We start from the raw sequence: 6,220 nt of genomic DNA, 5'->3' as shown, positions 1-6,220 counted from the left end.
GGAGACTTCTCAAGTTACTTAATGCTTTGCCTGATCATCCTCTTAAGAAACCTGAAATACTTGATATCTTTTATAATGGACTAACCAATGTTTCCAGAGATTACCTCGATAGTTGTGCTGGTTCTCTATTCAGGGAAAGAACACCGGATGAAGCTGAAATTCTATTGAATAATATGTTAACAAATGAAAATAATTGGGCACCTCCTGAGCCAACTCCTACTCCAATTACTGAGCCTATTCCTAAACCAACTCTGAAGAAGAGAGGTGTTCTATTTCTCAGTCCCGAAGATATGCAAGAGGCAAAGAAATCTATGAAAGAAAAAGGTATTAAAGCTGAAGACGTTAAGAATTTACCTCCTATTGAAGAAATACATGGTCTTAATTCACTGCCTGTTGAAGAAACATATGATCTTAATTATTTATTTACTGAAGAACCTCCTGATCCCGATATCCCGCCACAGGTAGTAAAGGTAAATTCTCTCTGTAGATATGATAAAGCTGAAGTCCCTCCTACTAAAATTGCTAGTCAGTGCTTGGATGAGTTTGGTAACTTTATGTTTAAGCAAGACGACTTCAATGCTTATTTTGGTAGACAGTTAAAAGAAAATGCTTATATGATTAGACGCTTGGGTGATTATAAGGCTGATATTAAAGGTGAACTTAAACTTGTTAGCAAACATGCTTCTATGGTCACCACCCAAGTAGAACAAGTACTTAAAGCTCAAAAAGAAGTGCTTGATGAAATGAATAGTAAGAAAAATGATTATGTTGTTAGAGTGGCTACTAGAACTGGTAGAATGACTCAGGAACCTTTGTATCCTGAAGGCCACCCTAAGAGAATCGAGCAAGATTCTCAAAGAAATAATATTGATGTTCCTAGTTCTTCTAAAAAGAAGAAGAAGAAAAATGATAGAACTGTGCAAACTTCTAGTGAACCTATTGCTGAACCACCTGATAATCCAAATGATATTTCTATGTCTGATGCTGAAACACAATCTGGTAATAAACATGAACCTAGTAAAAATATTAATGATGATGTTCATGATGATGCTCAACCTAGTAATGATAATGATGTAGAAATTGAACCTGCTGTTGATCTTGATAACCCACAATCAAAGAATCAACGTTATGATAAAAGAGACTTTGTTGCTAGGAAACATGGTAAAGAAAGGGAATCTTGGGTTCAGAAACCCATGCCTTTTCCTTCGAAACCATCCAAGAAAAAGGATGATGAGGATTTTGAGCGCTTTGCTGAAATGATTAGGCCTATCTTTTTGTGTATGAGATTAACTGATGTGCTCAAAACAAATCCTTATGCTAAATATATGAAAGATATCATTACTAATAAAAGAAAGATACTGGAAGCTGAGATTTCCACCATGCTTGCTAATTATACTTTTAAGGGTGGAACACCAAAGAAACTTGGAGATCCCGGAGTACCTACTATACCTTTCTCCATTAAAAGAAATTATATTAAAACTGCTTTATGTGATCTTGGAGCCGGTGTTAGTGTTATGCCTCTCTCTTTATATCGTAGACTTGACTTGAATAAGCTGACACCTACTGAAATATCTTTGCAAATGGCCAATAAATCAACTACTATACCTGTCGGCATCTGTGAGGATGTGCTTGTTGTGGTTGCAAACGTTACTATTTTAATGGACTTTGTTATACTTGATATTCCCGAGGATGATAGTATGTCTATTATTCTTGGAAGACCTTTTCTTAATACTGCAGGGGCTGTTATTGATTGCAACAAAGGCAATGTCACTTTTCATGTTAATGGTAATGAGCATACGGTACACTTTCCGAGGAAACAACCTCAAGTTCATAGTATCAACTCTATTGGAAAATTTCCATCAATTATATTTGGAGGTTTTGAATTTCCTCTTCCTACTATCAAGAAGAAATATGATATACTTATTATTGGGGATGTGCATATCCCCGTTGAGGTAACTTAGTGTTATTCGAAATTTCTCCGGTTTCATGATTATCGGAATGAGTTTGTTAACAAGACTTGATCAACCTTGTTAGTGGATTCTTTTTTATGAGCATGAGATGGATGAAACTAGAAACACAAACTTCTGTACCCTCTCTATATTTTCTGTTATTTATATTAAATAAAGTAAAAATAGTTTTTTTTGTTTGTTTCCTGACTTATCCGTGCAATATAAAAATATCCCGAAAATAAAAGTCCTCGGAATGCCATGCCAATTTAATATGATTTTTTCGGGAATATTTGAGAATTTACTGTGCAAAAATTACCGCGGGAGGAGCTGCCACCTGGTCACGAGGGTGGTGGGCGCCCCCCTGCCTCGTGGGCCCATGGTGGCCCTCCTCCACTTATCCCAGCACCCATCTTCTTCCTCTATCTCACACAAACCTGAAAAACCAACTCAAGCACGAGTTCCAGCCACTTTTGTTGTGATTTTCGATCTCCTTGCTCAAAGCACCTCTCGCAAAACTGCTTGGGGAGATTGTTCCTTTGTATGTGACTCCTCCATTGGTCCAATTAGTTTTTGTTCTAGTGCTTTATTCTTTGCAAATTTGTGCTGCATAGGTGACCATGTTCTTGAGCTTGCATGTCAAATTTATATGGTTCCAAGTAGTTCTAATGCTTGATATAGGCTCTAGGCACTTGTAGGAGTAGTTACTATCAGTTTTATTGAGTTTGGTTCACTTTTATTTTGAAGTTACTAAAGATTTCAGATTGTTTCAGAAAAATGATGAGGAGATTATTGAGGGGCTCATCAATCCAAAGCTCGAAGGAAAAGGCACCTAAGCCTAAGTATAATTTGCCACGCACCGCGGAGATTCGGGCGTGTGAATGGCCTTCTGAAGATTTCTTGAGAGCAACCGGTATCTATGAAGATTTTCATGAATTGGCTCACAATGCAGGCCTCACCGCTTTCCTCCACGACCAATGCGATCAGTATCTCTTACTCACAAATACCTTTGTGCAAAACTTTTATTTTCATCCTAGGAACTCACCACCTACGGTGGAATTTCATTTATATGATGAGCCTAAGGAGATGTCACTTTATGATTTCTGTCGGATTTGTTTAGTCCCTTTTGAGGGCAAGACATAAGAACCACATCATGATGATGTGGCTGGGTTTATTGATAATATCACTATAGGAGAAACCAGGAAGGTTTCCGATGCACGAATCACTAGCATACATTTTCCTGTTTTGCGTTACTTTTCATTATTTGCTAGTCTCTGTTTAATTGGACGCGGAAATTCTGGAAACCTTAGCATCCCTGATTTAATTATTCTGCTCCAAGGTTTATATAGTGATAACACTTTTAGTTTGGGCGGTATTATTGCTAGACGGTTAAATATGAACCGTACTAAGGGCCCCATCTTTGGAGGCATCTATGCCACACGCCTAGCCGCACATTTTAACACACCTATTAGGCATGCTCAGAAGGAAGAAAAGGTGCTGCCCCGTGTTTATCTAGATCATAAAAGTATGGTGGCACATGATTTTATTGTTAAAAATAGGGCAGGGGACCTTACATATCAATTGTTCTTTAATAAACATCATCCTGAGACTATTACCTTGCCTATTCCTTCTTTGTTTGATTTGACTGCAGGCACGTACCTTGTTCCGTTGGCAGCTATTCACGCCTACCGGAACCCTGCACCAGCTGAGGAGCCAGAGCCGGAACCACAATTTGATCCTTCACGACAGTCTAACTATCAGTGGGATCCGGAGATGATTGCCAGCCAGTGGCAATCGGAGCCTTCTTCTTCATCATCACAGTACGACCCCAACAACTATTATTATGGATATCCGCCAGGCCAGCCATGGCCATAGACCAACTTAGGCCAAAAGCCTAAGCTTGGGGGAGTACGTATTTCTCACCGACATTACATTTATGCTCATACACACTCATTGCTAGATGTCGGTGCTCATACTTTTTCATTGTAATATCCATGCTAGTTTATTTCCTTTTTCCTGCTTTCTTCTTGTGTGTTTAGTAAACCTTAGAAAAACCAAAAAAAATAGTAGTAGTTTATTTTTCTGCTGTAGTAGTAATAATTAAAAAGGAAACCCAAAAATATTTCCCGTTCTTCTTTTACTTGTTGGGAGCTTTCCCATGTAAATAGTTTTATTTCTTTTCTTTTCTTTGGGGGTCAGTAGGAGAAGACCATAATTAAATTGTTGAAGTGGCTCTAATATGCATTATTGTTGATTTAACCAAGAGCCCATATTGCCTTGTCTTCTCCTGTTTATTGAATGCTCGCAGATTCCAGCTTAGTCCAATGCACGTGCACTCTTATTATTATTCACACCGTTCAGTCGTGCAAGTGAAAGGCAATTATGATGATATATGATGGACTGACTGAGACGAGAAAAGCTGGTATGAACTCGACCTCTTTTGTTTTTGCAAATATGATGAGTCTCGCGTTCTTGATTCAGCTTATTATGAATAAACATGTTTGCAATGACAATTAGAGATCATAGTTGCTTGTGCCATACTTGATTAGCTATGAGTTATAATGATTTACCTTGTATGCCAACATGCTATTGAGATGATTATGATGTGGTATGATGGGGTGGTATCCTCCTTTGAATGATTTAAGTGACTTGACTTGGCACATGTTCACGCATGTAGTTGAAACAAAATCAACATAGCCTTCACGATATTTATGTTCATGGTGGATTATATCCTACTCATGGTTGCATCCAATGTTTATTAATTTTAATGCATGTACATGGCTGTTGTCGCTCTCTAGTTGGTCGCTTCCCAGTCTTTTGCTAGCCTTCACTTGTACTAAGCGGGAATACTGCTTGTGCATCCAAAACCCTTAAACCCCAAAGTTATTCCAGATGAGTCCACTATACCTTCCTATATGCGGTATCTACCTGCCATTCCAAGTAAATTTGTATGTGCCAAAATCTAAACCTTCAAATAAACATTCTGTTTTGTATGCTCGAATAGCTCATGTATCAACAAAGGTTGTCCTTATCTTCTGTGTTAGGCGGGTTATTCTCAAGAGGAGTGGACTCCACTCCTCACTCACGAGAAAATGGCTGGTCACCGGGATGCCCAATCCCATGCTTTATGCAAACTAAATCAAAATTAATTACAAACAAAACTCCCCCTGGGACCTGATGTATGTTGGAGGCAGTCGTTGTTTCGAGCAAGCCATGGATTGATGCTTGTTGGTGGAGGGGGAGTATAAACCTTACCATTCTGTTTGGGAACCGCCTATAATGTGTTTAGCATGGAAGATATCGCCATCTCTTAGTTGCTACGTTGACAATGAAAGTATACCGCTCAAAATACAATTTATCTCTATTTCAAAACCGAGCTCTGGCACCTCTACAAATCCCTGCTTCCCTCTGCGAAGGGCCTATCTATTTACTTTTATGCTGAGTCATCACCCTCTTATTAAAAATCACTAGCTGGAGAGCACAGCCGTCATTTGCATTCATCACTATTAATCTATGTTGGGTGTGACTATGATTGGATCTCTTTTACCATGAATTACACTGTCTAGTCAGTCCTTGATCTTTAAAGGTGCTTTGCATTTATGTTTTGTGGTCTCAGAAAGGGCTAGCGAGATACCATCTCGTTATATCATATTATGATTGTTTTGAGAAAGTGTTGTCATCCGAGATTTATTATTATGACTTGCTAGTTGATTATGCTATTGATACGAGTAATTGTGAGACCTGAGAATTATTGCAAATGTGGTTAGTTATGATCTATGCTGAAAACTTGAATGCTGGCTTGACATAGTTACAACAACAAGAGCAAATAGAGTTTGTAAAAGTTTTTCTTTCTTTCAGTTTGTCAACTGAATTGCTTGAGGACAAGCAAGGGTTTAAGCTTGGGGAAGTTGATACATCTCCGTCGTATCTACTTTTCCAAACACTTTTGCCCTTGTTTTGGACTCTAACTTGTATGATTTGAATGGAACTAACCCGGAATGACGATGTTTTCAGCAGAATTACCATGGTGTTGTTTTATGTGTAGAAAACAAATATTCTCGGAATGACCTGAAACTCCACGGGAGGTCTTAGAAAAAATAATAAAAAATCCTCGCCAAATATGAAGACCAGGGGGGCACACCCTTTCCACGAGGGTCGGGGGCGCCGCCCCCCCCCCCCTAGGGCGCGCCCCCCTACCTCGTGGGCCCCCTGTTGACCCTCCGACGCCAACTCCAACTCTATATATTTTCTTTCGGAGAGAAAAAAACCAGAGA

This window comes from Triticum urartu, chromosome 1, assembly GCF_003073215.2.
Source record: "Triticum urartu cultivar G1812 chromosome 1, Tu2.1, whole genome shotgun sequence".
Taxonomy (NCBI): Eukaryota; Viridiplantae; Streptophyta; class Magnoliopsida; order Poales; family Poaceae; genus Triticum; species Triticum urartu.
This window is presented reverse-complemented; position numbering follows the sequence as displayed.